Consider the following 16,992-nt stretch of genomic DNA (forward strand, 5'->3'; position numbering starts at 1 on the left):
ATGCTTTCTAGTGCGGCTTCAGGTTTTGCTGCAGCCTGGGAATGGCTGGAAATCACAAGATAATAATAGTTAACCTACAATTTGGATAATCATCCCACGGATAACCAAAATCTCACGATTATAACCACTTCTAAATAACAGTGGGGAAAAAAAAATCTACATCATCCTGTAAAAGTGCCAAATACAAACACTTGAAAGTTCCAGCAAATATAAAAACACTCTGCAAATGTCTATAAAAGATAACAATCATGTTATTTGCAAGGTCTAAACATAATTTTAAACATTTTTCTATACTGTTAGTAGCATGGAGTAAAAAGGAAGGCCAATGAAAAGACCTTTTGGTAGCAGAACCTAATTCAGTAGCACAAAAGTTGAATACCTGGGGCGTGATCATGATTATTGGACAATGTCCAACACACTCTTAGCAGCAATGTAGTTTTCTTACCAAGGGCAGTAATCACAAGAAAAAAATCAAATCTTTACATAGAAAGAGAGAAAAAAGTGTTCCTGAATTAGGATCATCAATTCCTTGATATCATTTCTATTTAAAAATTAAATATTACATATTTTTCAGTCTTATGAGACACTAAGCACAGTGAAAATACTACAGATGCCTACTCAGCAGAACTGTAAACACTTGGTGACAATACACAGGGCAAAGCAGCACTGCTTTTACAATACAGACGACCAAAAGAGCCTTACAACTGCAAGTCCCTTGGTCCTAGGAAAACCATCATTTGCTCGCTCTTGCCCAAAACAGTCTCTCTGGCGCAAGTGACTTCAGGACATGGCTGTGGAAATGAAGGGCTGTATCCTGACACTGTATCCTTACAACAAATGCCCAAAGGCCACAAATACTTTACTGTTTCATATCTAATATTACAGCAGCATCCAGAGGCCTCAGTGAGCTGATTCTGTGCGAGAGTCATCGTTCTTTGCCAGCACGTAAAAAGCCCGTAACAGAAGACTTATTGTACTTTTTACTATCTATTTTAGTCCAGTTTGCAGAGGTATACTCCTGACTATTATTTTAGGGAATATATTTTATTGTCAGAGGAAAAGATAAGTTTTATTGTTTAGTAAAACAATTTGGCAATACGCAGAACACTAGTTAACCTGAATCACTGTTTTCAGAAGCAGGATGGCTGGAGACCGAGCATGGGGCAACAAGGGCTTTGAGCAAGCCTGAAGCTAGGAGACCTGGCCTCCGTGGTGAAAGACGTACTGCTGTACAGATGAGGATGAGTAGAACTGTAAGCAAAACCAAAGCACTCAAAAGGCCCAAAACTAGCAAAAAAAAAATTAACTACACCATTAAAATTCCCTTCAGCTGATAATAAATCATTTCCATAGTAACACCACATTTCTGACATCCAGCATTTTCCATATAAATTTTGCCTGCGACTTGTTGCCTAGTGAGTACCAGCTTGATCAGTATTACTGACAGCAGGTACCTTTTTCTGACTAAGGAAAATGATCTCATAAATTTGGTCTCCCATACGATACAATCTTCCTCCTCTCACTAAAACCTTTAGGATAATGCACTCTCAGGGAGTTAAAACTTATTGCTCGTGCCTTCTCAGAAACAGAGACCTCTGAGAAAGTTTGCTCGAGGTTTTTACTACAGAACTAGAGTAAATAAAAAATCACATAAGGTTTTATAGTTCCTTATATTATTGATGCAGTATAAGCTACACAATGCAATTTTAATACAGTTTTGGTAATCCAAAGCATAAATGAGATCTGCAATGACAGGTTAGATGACCATGACAATCCTCACCCACAAGAAGTATTATCCTTAACCTTATCCAGAGGACCTCATTTTCCATTGCATTCCCAAAACCATTCTACAAATCACTGGAAATGTCCAGTTTTCATCACTGGTGAGCAACTTCAAAAGAGGGCTGGTTTTCAAGTACAGTGACTTAGCAGTTTTGAGGTACTTTCAAAGGAGCTGCCTTTCACAGCTTGATTCTATTTAAAATCAGTAGTCACTTCTGGAAGGGTCTGCTTACCTATTTTTAAGGCTGCTAATGGAGTCCTGGCATTACCTATGCAGCCCTGGCCTGCTGAAATACAAGTATCGAGTACTTCTTATCAACAACACTTGTTATATGTACACCTCCATTATTTTATCATAATAGCATGCACATGTACCTACAACGTTTTTCATCAGTGTATATGTTGGGAGTGTGACTTAATTAGAGGAGCCAGAATAGGGATATCTAGGTGTTATTACAAATGCTGTAATCTATACAGCCAAGTAACAGTTTATCCATATTGTCAACACTTCTAACTGCAGAAATCCTCATGGAGAATTTCAATTTCATTTTCATTACCTTCATTTTAAGATATACTTCAAATTCCCCCCATGTAAATGAGGCAAGATTGAAGCTATTTGCTTCAAACAGGCAAGGACAGGCAGAAGTATGATGTTTTCTTTTGCTGCACTTAGCGTAATTTGCACTGCTTTCTACCTATGGAGAACCTTACTCTTGGGATATATGGGCAACCTGATGTACGGAATTAAAAGTCTCTTCAATTTCTTCAGCAGTCTAAGATAACACTACTTTCAAGCAATAATTTTTTGTACTTCCAGTCACAAAAGTAGGTTTATGAGGTAATTAGAAGAACTTCTTTTGCTTATTAGAATCCCACTGATTACAGTTTCTGTTACTCAACAGTGTAGAATATAGATGTTTTGTGAAAGCAATACTAACAACATATGGATTCCACACCTTGATTAACAGTAATCCTCTAGCAAATAAGTATCAGTCAAAAAATAATTTTTGATTAGGCACTACAATCATCATGAATAATAAAAATGTGGGCAGGCCACACAGGCTGTGCACTGCAAAGGATGTTCTCTTCCAGCTGAAATAGGCTGAAATAGACCTCAATATAGAGTTTCTGCAATTACCATAGAGAGGTGCTACAGCTAAACCAACTCGGAATTTCATGGATATGTTTTCCCTTTACAACATTAATATGACTTTGAACCCTTGTCTGATCACTAAGGCTACAGCATGCATCAAAATACTGTGTGGCAGAAAATGTATAGCAAAGTGAAAGAAACAAAGTCTGATCCCAAAGCAAGAATAAAAGGTTTGCAGAAAACACAACTATTTAATCTGCACCCTTGCTAGCTACAGAAAGAAAGGCAAGGTGGAAATCAATACTCTCAATACAGAAAAACAAAACCCAAGAAACTTCAAAGGCTTTTAAGGTGTTGAGGGCATGTGTGCACATTAGCATACATGGCCTGTATGTATGTCATATTTAAAACTGGTATCTCTGGCTTTCTAGGTCGGTCCAACCTTCCAGTTTCAGGCACAGACATTGGAGCTGTGTCACAGAGCAAAGGCTTCTCACGCACTGTGTCCAACAGCACAGAAACCACCACAAATCTTCAAAGGCTCAGACAAAGGCAAATGGCATGTCATAACCCGATATCTAGATTTTGAAGTTCAGAAACACAGTATTTACTTATAGACTCCACCTTGTTGGATTCTAATGCCTCACCCAGACTGGGTATTTTTCTGCAAGACTGACAGCTAGACTTGGAGAAGTCAGATAAGTTTCACTATCACTCTGGAAAACAGCTGAGCAGGGTTGAATTTTGTGCTGCCTTTAAAAATTTGGCAAGGCTCACATTCTTCACCAGTATGATTAAAGGCTCAACCTATTCACCAGTGTTAAGAACGAACAAAATCCTGAAATAAATTTAAGACACTGAACAGAGTGAACACATCTATAGGCATCCCACACACAGAAGGTTGAAAAATCAAGGACAGTTATGACAAGCTTAGGGAAGGACTGATTTGGCTAATCTTCCATTACACATTTTGCCTGTTTACTCAAAACAGATTTTTGGAAGAAAGCTTCAACTTTCCAGTATAGTAGCATCTATCAGTTTTCCATTAGGTCTTATCACATTCAGAGCAAAATAAATACCACTGAAGCAATGAGCACCTACCTAGTGACTGCTCTGTTTATTCTTTATTGTTCTATGCATTGTCCCACATATTACCTACTGTACCCATTACTATGTATGCAGATTTACTAATATTCTCATGGGTTTTCTAACGGCATACTTCACCATTGCAAAACACGATTTATTCTTCAGAAAACTTCTTTGAGCTGACAGATCAAAATGAAATGCATCCTCTAATTTTGAGTATCCCATTTTTCTTAGAACTTACAATGACCAAGAACTTAATGCTTCAAAGAAAATTTTCTAAATTAAGTTAGCATATTAGAGGATCCTCAGCTTGTCTGCAAATGAAGCAACAGGAAGCAATGCACTCAGAAGTTTGAAATTCACAAACTAAATTAGTGACCGTCTGGGGAAAGCTTGATTAAGTGACTTTGTCTACCATCAATTGTTATGCTGTGGTACAGACAGGAACGCACTGCAGATCTTCAAATCCTAAATTCCTGAGTGTTGCAGTAGCAGATAGGAACAAAGCATTTTACCAGCACATTTCCCATCTGAAGGGTGATTATCAGAAATGTGGAGTCCTTCACAGTGGCCACAAACTCTTCTCCCCATTCCTTGAAAATGCAATTTCTTTGTCCAGCTCCTTCTAGCGTAAACCTGAGTTCCAAATCTCATTCACCTCAGTCTTTTGACTCCTGGTATTCATCTCCATTCCTTGAACATTATTCCTAGAACTAACCTCTTTGTCCAGCAAGGCTGCCCAATGCCTCCAAGACTCCTGTCATGCCTGTATTCACATGCAATACAAACATTCACAACTGGTTTTTGCCTAACTGTTCCCATTTCCTTCCTTTCTGGCTCCATATCTGAATTCCTCCCTCTCCAATCCTCGTCTGCACTTGTCACTTTGTCTAGAGTTTTGGCTGTGTCTGGTTCCAGTTCCAACTATTTCTCCCCAGTCCTACACTCAGACTGTCCCTGTTCTCTGCCTATACAATATCTCCATCAGATCTATCACCTCACACCAGTTTTTGTTTCCATTCTCTTAGTCCAAAGGAATTCCACTTCCTCACATTTCAGTCCTACATGATGTTACGCTTTTCAGACAGGCCACTCCCTTTGTTCTCAGCCAGCTGATCTCCTATTCCATTCATTACCGTAATGTCTAGTCCTGGATCCCTTCGTAATCTCTGCGGCCTCTGGTGCCAAGTTCCATGGAAACCTGTCCAAGTTCTGCATTCAAATCCACTGGCTTCCACCTCCCCACTACCTAGACTCATGGGAGCCATGGACAACCCACCCATGGAAGAAATTCTCTGCTCCCATGTCAGGTGTTTGGCCTGTGGTCAGCCCAGAGAACAACTGTATACAGTTGCAATTGCAGAATTCTTCTTTAGCCCAAGCTGGAAAACTCTCTTGCAGAGTTAGTAATGTTTTAAGAAATCTCTGATGAGAATATTAAAAGTAAGATTTTTTCCAAAGGCTTGTAATTTCATTAAATTCAGGTTGATTTTTGTGAGTATACCAAAAAGCATGCCACTGACAGATAGAAGGATTTCCCCATTTTCCCCTTTCTTTGAGAAAGAACATGAAATACATAATCTCAAAGAAATGGTCATTTTTAAAGATTTTTTTATTACAAACTTGTCCTTAGCTTTATTCTTGAAGATTGTGTTGGCAAAAAGTTGGTCAATGTCTGGGAAAGTTGAAGAAAAGAAAACAGGGACTTTTAAGCTTAATTGCCAGGAGTATTACTAGGCTTACTTAGTTTATATATACACCTCCATTCAATCATAAAAGGTTCACAGTGATGAATTTCTAAAATAAATTACTATTCAAAGACATTGGTTTAATTAGAGAGCCTCTGTGGGATGATAATTTAATTTAAAGCATTTCAGGATGGCAGATATGAGCAGCAGCTCAAATGAAAGATGCCTCCTTGAGATTAAATTTGGTCTCCTTGTGTCTTATTATCTGATATGGCATTTTTATCTGGTTGAAAATTTATCCATTATAATAAACTCAAAGCTGCACACTTCTAAGATATACTTAAATTACACTGAATTCTTAAGTTTCAAATCTTTGCTGACAGAATGAAGTTTTGGATAACTTCTGATGACAAGCAATCAGGCACTTCAGAACAATTTTGGGCAATTGTGCTAAAGCGTATTCAAGTTAATACTCTGTACAGACATACTCACAAGACATAAAGCAGAACAGTTTTCAAAATCAGAAAACAGTAAAATTAAAAGGCTGCAGGCTTAGAGATAGCTTCTTAAAGTTTCACCTATTCACAAATGATCTAACAGAAATCCAAATTAAGGACATCAGGATTCAATTTTAAAGGAATCTGTGAATGAAAAATTTTGATGGTCCATTAGAAAAAACCACGCCTTTAGCAATGCATTTAAGAACAGTAAAAATTGTGTACATCAGATGCACATTCCTCCTTTCACACAACTCTTGCCTGCAGGTCCTTACAACAGTCTCAGTTCCAACTTCAGATTCCACATATGCAACTCATCTTTCTAAAGCTAATGCTGTGGGTGTTGCACCACAAAAAAAGTGGACTGCGGTGTTCATTATTTTACAGAGACAAATGGACATCCGAAAGTATGAAAAGTCTGTAAAGCCAAGAGTACATGTAACTATTTTGAAGAGGAAAAGTTAATCTGAGAATGAAAGTAACACTGCAGGTCACTAGGTCGGAGATTTATCCATAGCTAGTCAAGACACAACTGTTTCAGATCCTTTTCTTTTGTCAAAGACAGATCTACGCAAAGTAGAAGCATGAGACCTAGTTTTATTGTAGCAAGGCTATGTACTAGTAGCAGTCTAATCCAAGCACCAGAGAGTTTAAAGGAGGCTAACGTATACAGCTTTTGCAACTGCAGTGTAGAGCCACTCAGTGTTAATCCATGAGCAAGAAAGAAAATTAATGAGAGGTGCTTGATTCAAAAGTCTTTTATTGACCTGAGATTGGGTATTAGCTATACTTCGAATGAAATTAATAAAAGTAATACAGATAGAGGAGCTCAACTTTCTGCTACAGGTGACCCCAGGGTGTTGACCTTGTTCATTTAAGTCATCTATCAGTGCAGGTCTACCTATGCAAAACTGGTCTTGGGCATTTTGAATAAGCTCTTCAAACTATTTTTTAAAAAATTATTTCTGTCTTTTATTTTCCCGGCTCATAAAAGACTCCTGTCCAACCTGAAGAAACGGCTGTGAAGGAGAACTACCTTACAGTTCCAGAACAGTCTTACACAAAAAGCATGTGGCTATTTCTTGAAGAGATTTTTAAAGAATGGCTCTCAAAATACGCCAAGAAAGTCCAGGGGGCCATCCACTGTGTGTACACTCTAATAAGTCAGTTTCATACTACACTTGTGAACTTATTCTCACAACTTCAGTAAGTAGGCAGAAACATCCATTTTAGAGACACGGATTCTAAAGAAGAGGATTTAGTCACAGCTCAAAGATAAGCATTCACAAGCCTGATTTGCTTTAATGTTAGGTGAAAGTGCTCAGTGTCACTTGAGAATTGAAGCTATAGTTTATGTGACTAATGAGAATAATTATCTGTGTGAGACAAACTTTTGATATGTTCCATGGTAATGTGATTTTTCTCTCCCTTCATGAGTGTGAAATAGATACTTCAAATGCAGTGTTCAGTGATGGGGATGGGAGCATGTGAAAGGTAAAGTTGGAGAGGAAGAACTGCAAAGCAGCAGTTGATATTCTGACTTCTTGAAACTGCCCCTCACATGTCCTGTGGGAATATGTCCAATGAAAACTCCACCATGCATGAAGCAAGCGAGTAACTCCACCCCTTCTATAGCCATCAAGAAAGGAGCAGAATCTTAATTTCCTAACAATGCACACAGATACAAGTTCTGTCATTTAAAAAAAAACAAAACAGTGCTTACCCTGAAACTTCAGAATTAAAATGTTCTACTGAGAGCATTTTGCATAATGGGATACCAATAGAGAGCACAGAGCAATTACAAGAAAAATTCACAATGTAAAAGTCTGTTATCAAACAACCAATTTCAAGCAACAAATTTGGCACACCCACCCATTTTTGACATTATTTACCCAGTTCTGAATTGCTCAAACAGCTGGTTTTACTTTATAATAAAAAGGTGTAAAAAGAGGTTGTCAGGGCAGGAATTATGAGCAACCAGAGAAGAAAGAGTCTAGAGAGAAAGCAGATCCTCCAACAAGTAAACTACATTCAAAAGAACAAGGACAGACATTTACAGTGTTTTTCCTGAAGTTTTCTTTTCCATTATGAACTATTTTCCTCCCAAAAGCCTACAGCTTGCAATAACCCCACTAATGCATATCCTTCTGTGATCTACTGATAAAAGAAAACACGCATCAGAGGTTAGCAATCATTTCTATCTAAAATGTCTTAGCTTTTTAAAACATCTTTCATCCATCCAAGCCACCTGTATTTCATTAAAAAGGTCTTTAAAATTATTATCCTGGTCTATATAGAAGCTCTGAGAGTACCTGTGGGGTTGTCTATTTTGAAGGTCTGTATTTCTACCCACTTGTGGATGAAGTGACCTTGGAAGATCAGGTCACCACGAGAACACAGTAAGTTAAATGTTGTTAAAGTAATTTATTACTAAGACACTTAGAAATGAAATCACGAGCAATTCAGTAGACGTGTTACAGAGGAAAAATGAAAACAATGTAAAAAATTCTTTTGTCCTTTCAATTTTCATCCAAATTTTAATAAATGGGTAATTTTGGAACAGCGGGGAACACAGTGACGAATCATTGTTTGCAAAGTGCAGCATTTCAGATATTCCTGACAACAATTCTAATGACTGAGCTTTCTGACTATTCAGTAGGCGGTAATAAAATATCTAAACACAGTTACTCTTCTTCATCAGTTTCTTTACTGTATGTCCTAAACTATTTGTGTTTCCACAGTGTCGAAAAAATGGAATTATACAAAGTGGCAAATCACTTCAATTCCCTGTTTTGCCATGTGCTTCTTGCACGTCAGTATGCAAGTCACTTCGGTACATTTTCACCAGGTACATTACACTGGGGTTTTCTGCATGACAGACACTCAGAATTGCTCCCTTATTCATACAAACCACTTTCACAAACTTGACACTCTTCTAAAGAAAATTGTATCAAAGGTTCCAGAGAAAACTAAGGCTTCCATTTGTACAGGCTAAAATAAGAACCTAAAATCTTTTAGCATGTTTTTCCTTGCAACACCTCAGGAAAGCAGGGAAGTACGTGGGTTTTATCAGATTTGATGTCCAAATTGCATAATTACTACATCTGTCTCATTCCGCTGGTGAGCTGCTTCAGATTCCCTGAGAAAACAAGACGTGAAGTAGCAACAGAGACAGTACTCTTCCTGCAGAAAAGGGCTAAACATTGTGGCAAATTTAATTGAATACAAATTAAATATACATGGTTTGTAGGGCAGTTTAGGAACTTTTTAAATACTTGTCTATCTCTTCCCTACTTGTTCAGTAAACTGTTAAGGCTGGCCAGTCCACAAGCTCACACTTCCAGATCTCTCATAAACATGAAGTTTGAAAGAAAAAATAAAAATAAACCATGCCTAGCATCTGAAAACTCAGACTTCCATCGAGGGAAACAGAACTAGCAGGTCTGAACCTGCAGCTGAAGCTCACGCAAGAGCTGCATCACCTGTCTGGCACAGCAAAACCAGCCTGCCAGGACATGTTTTAAGATTTCTGGTCTGCTGGACGTGATCAGCTGCAGGGCAGAGTTAGTGTTTATAAAGAACAACATAAAAGCCCTCTGGGTGTATGTTTCCAGCCTGCTATGAGGTAGAGGGCTGAAGTATTAGGCCTGGGTATGCCACTTTGCTTTCACTCTGCAGTACAACCATCATGCAAAAGGGCAACATTTGCCCCATGCAGGAGGGGAAACATGATAATGAACAGCACTAAATCCAAGGTACACCGAAGGTAAATAATCTATGACTTAACCATGACTTACAATAAGATTTAAAGACTTGTGCTCAAACTTAAGACACCACCTTAAAGAGAGACTGTAAAAGTCACCATGCATTCACATTTTTTAAATTTTGTTTTTAAAAGGCTCACCTTTTAAAGCAAATGGTAATTTCCCTACTAGCATCCTGCAAACCCACCTGCAAGCTAGCCAGGCACTGCAAGCTGAAGGGGCTTAGCAGCCCAAACGTGTCCCTGAGACTCCCAGCCAGCTCTAGCACCTCCTTGGTATCTTGACGACATAGCAAGAGCAGCCTCCACTGAGAGAGGGCAAGTAACTGCTGATGGCGCAGAGAGAGCACAACTGTCCCCCCTTTCACAGCTAAAAAGAACAAACTACAAACACATGCTTTTGTCACTGTTTGTGGAAAGTGAGTTGCTTGCAGCTACGTTACCAGGAAGAGCCACCACAACGGGGCCAAGTAAAACCAGCAAAAAAACCCCTCCCCACAGTCATTCATATGTAGGTTGAAATCTGCAACTGTGTAGGGCATATTTCATTACGTGTCCAGATCACCTGAACTTTAGAGGAGACGGTTCACTGTGCAACATGGCAAAAGCCATGTGAAGTAGCATAAAAGCAAGCTAGCTACTCAAATATCAAAGTATTGTTAAACACACATGTGCCATGAAAAAGTGGGCAACGTGCTTTAACAAGTAAGTCTGTATGCAGCAGCGTAAGAGAAAGCTTTTCTGTCATTAAACATTTTGTGGCCTGTCTAGAACACGTCTCCTGCAGAAATTGCTCCAACGCAAGTTTGGACCTTGCAGACTTGTCAGAACTGTACAGTGTCCCTCCGTCCCACTGCAGCATGGCGAGCCTGCCTGCTGATCCTCACAACAGCTCGTCCATGCGTTTGTGCTTTTCACTGGTGGCTTTGTTTTTATTGGAGCGCTACTGAAATTCAGCATTTTCCAGCAACTTTCTCCTACTGAAACTTGAGCACTGGCTCACAGGCAGAAAATACATTTCCTCTAAATCTTAAATTGTAATACGATTATGATTTCTTGAGTTAACAAATACACATGTAAACATTAAGCCTTTATCAATTACATTGAAAGATGCAAATCCGGAGTCTGTGCTCATCATTTTATAACTGAAGACAGCTGAAACCTAGTTTATACATCTTGGTCTTTATTATTTTTGGTATTGTTAAGAGTAGCTTCTGTAAGCTCTCTTGCTCTTTTAGTTCTTACCTAATTGGATGTTAGCTATTCAGACACCAGAAAGCAATGAATACTTACAACTCCAAAACTGAAGTTCAGGTGATCAGGATTATTCTACAGCCCACAAATGGAATTGCCCTCAGAAGCCTAAGAATTACTGCTTACTGTTTAACAGAAGCATAAACTTCAAACCTACAGTTGTTACTGTGTACCATTTTTCTGATCATGTTGCATGAAAAGAACATTAATTTTCCACTGACTACAGTAGCTGTTATCCAGCATGGCTTCAAGGATTTGAGGCTAGGATATTTTCCAAGATGTATGTGCATAGATAAAGCACAAAGGTCACGAAATGAATAAATGAGATGCTCCTAGTCAGCACAGTGCCAGGAAGCTTCTCCATATTGAACTGTAAGACTTGAAAGAAATTGCGCTAATAATCATTTTATGTTTTGCACATACATCAAAACCACAATTCTCAACTATCTGGCTTGAAAGCAGTTGCATGATCCTTTGGAGTCCAATCTTGGTAACACTGATTAGCCCAATAATAAAGCAGCACCCCGCTAGGACTCAAGGATTAGCACTAAGTTCAGCAGCTCTGCTGGAGCGTGGGTTGGGAATAAAGGAAGATCTCAGTGTTCCACAAAACTGGCCTGGACTCTTCTCTCTGCGTAATGCAGAAGACACTAATCAGCCAGGAGGCAGAAAAAAGAAGTTTCAAGGTGCTTCTTTCTGGAAATGCTGAGATCACAGGTACAAAATGGCTGCAGAAGAAACATCCCATTACATCTGCAATGGCATTGGGATGACTTGATTACAGGCATTGCAGTAAGAGCATACATTGACAATCTATATCAACTATAGGTGAGAACCTAGCTAGGAAACCAAGAGAGTAATGGTTTAAAGATTACTTTCTGGAGGATGGTCTAGTCATGTTAAATTTCTTGCTGCTGTGTTCTAAGACAACACTATGGCACAAGAAGAAATCCAGAAAATCAGGAATTGCTAGTTCTTGAGAGGAACATGTCATTGAAAATGTTCATGAAGGTTCCCCAGAACCAAACCAGTGCATAGCGACTGTACTTTCTGCTCTGGATTTGTGCCTGCATGACTGTTTGTGCTTTATCCCACCATCTTTCAGCCTCAGGGTAGAATGGCTTTGAGGTAACACTGCTGAGCAAGAACACCTGTTTTCTTCCACAGATAAGAATACTATAAATAGGGACTTCCCACTCCTACATCTTCGGATAATGCCATAGCTAAGCACAGCAACTGTGTCATGGCCAACGAGCAAATTAATAGGTATTCACAGACAGAATTTAATTCTCCCCACAGAGGTTGCATCTAGTATCATTCCACGCCAAATGATGGGTTTCTCTACTGGAAATGGCACTCAATTCACTACACGAGCCGTGACAGCAAGCACAAGAGATGCCCGGCTTTCAAGACAGCATGCTAAATTGTTTTCCTAATGACAATGGTACAGCTTCTAGATCTAAATCATTTAAAACTAAAGGTTGTTTAACATATCACTGGTTTAAAAAAAAACAACAGCAGCAACAGAAATCACCACCACAAAATTTTTTTCCTAGGGCAGAAGGCAGAAAATTGGGAAAGTGGAAAACATGATTTATTGGCACCCATGCGGTTTCTGTCACTTAGAATGGTTATTATGGAATCACAGATAAATGAGAGACTGAAAAGATATGGCTGGAAGCTACACATCAAGTATCAGTTTAACTAAACCTCTGATTTTTTCTGGGTGCCAAATGATTATCAGTATCTGGGAGGCAAAGTACTCCAGAACAAAGTTGGCACAATGATGGCACAGCTTGCTCAATTTATCTATGAAATCTACTGACCTTATAATTTATGAGTCACCACCTGTTGACCACGGTTCACTATGGATGGATGTCAATCATCTCCACTAGAAAACAGGTAACTTAAAATGGGAGATTTTATGATTTTTCTAGGATACATCTAGAATTTAACCAGGTTTCACCTTGATTCTCTGAACTCTCAGGCAATGAATAGCACCAGATTCATCTTCAGCTTCACTGCAGAGTCTTGACATGTAGCATAGCAAAGACAAGGTCGAAGGAGGAAAATAAGAGGAGATTCTACACAAATGCAGTGTTATCAGTGTTTTCTTAGTGACCATGGTTTGAGGAGAAACAGCGCAGAAAAGAAGAAATAAAGTGATGGGTCAGATTCAAACAGTGAATTAGGATGTGACACAGGAAACGACCGATTTCCTATCTCCTGCCCTTGCAGAATCATTCCTCCTACTCTGGTAATTACTAGCAACCTAGAAATAAATTACATTAAAACTTTGCGCGTTTGAAACACTGCCAAGTGTAACACTTGGGGGAGTTATACCATCTGCTCAGTTTTCTGCCTTCTACCATCTTCACGATCAAAGGGCTCACATTTACTGAGATCAGGACAGCTCTAAGGCTCGTTTTTAAAGAAGTTACAAGGAGCTCAGCACTCCACTTGAAATCCAAGAACTTGTTTATAGGCACAAGTCTGGAACAAACAAATGATGTTGTCCCTCTACCTCCTCTGCCATCTGACAAATTAAGTATTTGGGCTGGAGTAAAATGAACCATAATTACCTGAATGCTGTTGACTTATGAGAAGCAAAGGATGAAAAGAAACACATCAATTAGCAGTGGAAAAGGGTAATAAGAACCTAACATTTGAGGAACTAGAGCAAAGTAATCATCTACTTGACCTCTAGGACCAGTTAAGACGTAAAGTCTTGCTTCTCCAGCCTTCTTCACATTGTTCTATTGCTATTTATGACGTCATTAATGTGCTATTTTCAGAAGTGAATTCAAAACAAAAATCTTCTGAATGGTGGAACTCAAAGTTCAAATGTTTATCTCCAATTTTCAGTTCTGTGTCCTTCAAAATTTGACTCTCTCCTTCTTGCAATGTAATAGCTAACAAAGCAGCCACTAGCTGTTCCTACCCCTCAACTCCGCATGCAGCAGAGTTACCGTTACATGTGCTGACTGCAAAACTGCATCTCCACATCTGGTTTACAAGGCCTCAGAGATGGAGCAGCATACAAAAGTCTGGTTTGGATGCACAGGGAGGAGGAAAAAAAACCAAACCAAAACACAGAGGGAAACATTTAACCTGGAGGCAGCTAAAAGGCTACATTTTACAGTGATTTCTATTAGTTAGCACTGGCCTACACTTTAAGACTTACAGAATAGCTTCAAATACTTCAGGACTTGTGCTAATTCACAAAATACTGATTAATATTCCATCCCTCCGATGCACATCTATTGTAACTTCTGCAATTATTTTAAAAAGCGTATGGTTTTCTTCCTACTTCTCAGCTTCCTCCCTCATCCCCACTTAAAAATTATGTGTAGGCTATGGCAAATCAACCCAGCCATGCAGACAGAACTGATCTCTTTTGCATCAACAAACCAGTCCAATTCAGGGAGATAAGGCTGGGGCCAGAGAATGCTGTTAACAGTAGTTTATCTCCTTAGAGATAAATTATTTTGCCCATTAACAAAAAAGTAAAATGGACATGTCTCTTACGTTCCCTAAATTTTCTGCCTGAAGTCACAGTACATTCCTCTCCTTCCTATGCCCCTCAAAAATATCACCTCATTGGCTTAAAAAAAGTGTGGGTTTTTTAAATTTGGTAGTGTAAAAGTGCGGAAAACGAAGTAACTGAAATTCCTTTTTGGCAGTTACACAACACAGTGTTCCAAATATTCCCACTTAAATATGTGCCATCCCATTTCAAATACTGAAGCTCTTCTTCAATTTGAAAAAAGTTATGACAGCAGACTTTTCTTCATTTTCTTGATGGAGCAGTGTATTTTATTTGATAACTGTACAAAAGGGTTTAATCAATTTGAATTCATAAGGTATTTCTACATTACCAAACTACTGAGAATTTAGAACCTGCCATGAGGCCCATTTCACAAAGAAAATTTAAGAGAAAGGTGCTTTTGTGAAAAATAAACCAAGAATTTAATCTAATAGTGAATCAGGTAAGAAAATACAGCAGCTAGCAATGTTGGAGAGAGCTGCTCAAAATACTGGCTCTTCAGAGCAAGACTTTCAGAGAAATACCGTTTCAATCCTATTACCACACACAAATATTTTACACCCTCAATAGCACCATTTATTCAAGACGAGGTTACACAGTGGTAAAAGGACGTTCAATGAATGCTGATGTTATTTGATTCCTGCAAAGAAATGGCTAAACGTCCTAACTCCATCCCAGTTTGCTCAATCCTCCATCCCACAGTAACTCCCACCCAGTGTGCCCCCTCCAACTCTCCCTTCCCCACCCAATGTCCCTTGATGTCTTCTACATTGCCCAACTACTGTTCTGGCGAAGAGCAGCAGAGGTCATCGCTGGTTCCATGCTACACTGGCTGACTGGACAGCAGACCAAGGGGAGAAGAGCTACTGAAGCATTCCTACGGGCCTCTCTCCATCCACTTATTCACATTACTAATTTTCTCACACTTTCAAGGAACTGAATTATTTTTGTTTCCCTGCCAAGTGAAAGTAGAGTCGATAGACAGGCAGCATGACTGCAACAGTCAAGTCTCCCGAGAAATAAGACTAGCACATATGTATAAACCCTCTGTAATAGCAACTCAGTCTCCCCTCTTCCGCTAATCACCACCTGCAGCAGCTGAGAAGTGTTAGAAAACTGATTTGCCCTCTCAAAAAGTCCATTAAGTTGACTTGATTAATCTCAAAGATACATCTTCGTACTATATTATTAGAATGAAATTCCAAGACAACCCAAGAGTTTATTTACAGAATTTATACATCATCCTGTATTGTTTCCCTGCATTCTGTTTCTCCTTATTTCCACCATTTTTAGTTCACAGCATTCCAGATTTTGGCAGTGGAAAAACTTTACCAACAACTCCAAAGTAGACTAATCCAGTAGCCTCTTACTTCTGGTAGAACTGAAAAACAACACAACTGTTCCAGCCTGAATGCAGAAATAAATGTACTCTGACCATTCCTTTGGTCTAGAATCAAATTTTAAGGCAAGCCTAAGGACCACTTTACACAATTGGGTGATGATAAGCACTGCTGTGACAAAGAACTTCTTCAATTTCTCCCTTTCCACAGCTGAGAAACGAATTCTCAGCAAGCACAGCAGATGTTAAATGCATTGTTTCCTCACTGCTGCTGAAATAGCTCTCCCAATTGCTCTCTTTCTTGCCATTACACCCCACAGACTAACTAATGCATACAGCTTCAAGAGACACTCAGTAATGAGTGCTGGTGTTTTCACGTTGTCTTCAACCATGTTTTAATTCACAGCTTCCAAGCTGTTCCCCCCCCACAGACCCATACCTCCCTCAATCAGGGAAATCTAGATATGAAGAATGTAATCCAGCTTCTAAGACAACACATTTTGAAATAAGGTGCTAGAAAAAAAAAATAAGAGTTTGTTTGTGTGTGTATAAACATGATTATAAACCTCAGCATCCAATTCCAGTCAAAGCAAGAATGAACACTTCTACCAGGTAGCTGTAGCATCACATAAAAGCCCTGCAGTTCTCTTCCTCCCATTCCCCCCCTCATCATTTTGATTCAGAGTGCACACACTCTGTGTGCGTGTTCTGGTATGCAGGTACGCTTTCCAGACTGGCTTCTCCAGGGAAAGAGGCTATCATTCTTCTGCGAGATTGATTTTCAGAATGAGGCCAGTATTAATTAAACTGCAGTTGCTACCAGCTGAAAAGAAACATTCCTCAAAACTCTGCATTTCACCTGTGTGCTTTAACAGAAAGACAAAGACTGTTTTTAAGAACTGGACTTTTCATCAACAGCCCAGCTAAGGGAAGCATTATTTTC

At 39.1% G+C, this 16,992-nt stretch overlaps 1 protein-coding gene across 1 annotated transcript in view; it reads right to left on the reverse strand.

The window, feature by feature from the left end:
• Window positions 1-16,992, reverse strand: part of RPRD1A (regulation of nuclear pre-mRNA domain containing 1A) — a 45,650-nt gene that overhangs the window by 5,619 nt on the left and 23,039 nt on the right. The window lies entirely within an intron of this gene.

Source organism: Opisthocomus hoazin, chromosome 3 (genome assembly GCF_030867145.1).
Source record: "Opisthocomus hoazin isolate bOpiHoa1 chromosome 3, bOpiHoa1.hap1, whole genome shotgun sequence".
Taxonomy (NCBI): domain Eukaryota; kingdom Metazoa; phylum Chordata; class Aves; order Opisthocomiformes; family Opisthocomidae; genus Opisthocomus; species Opisthocomus hoazin.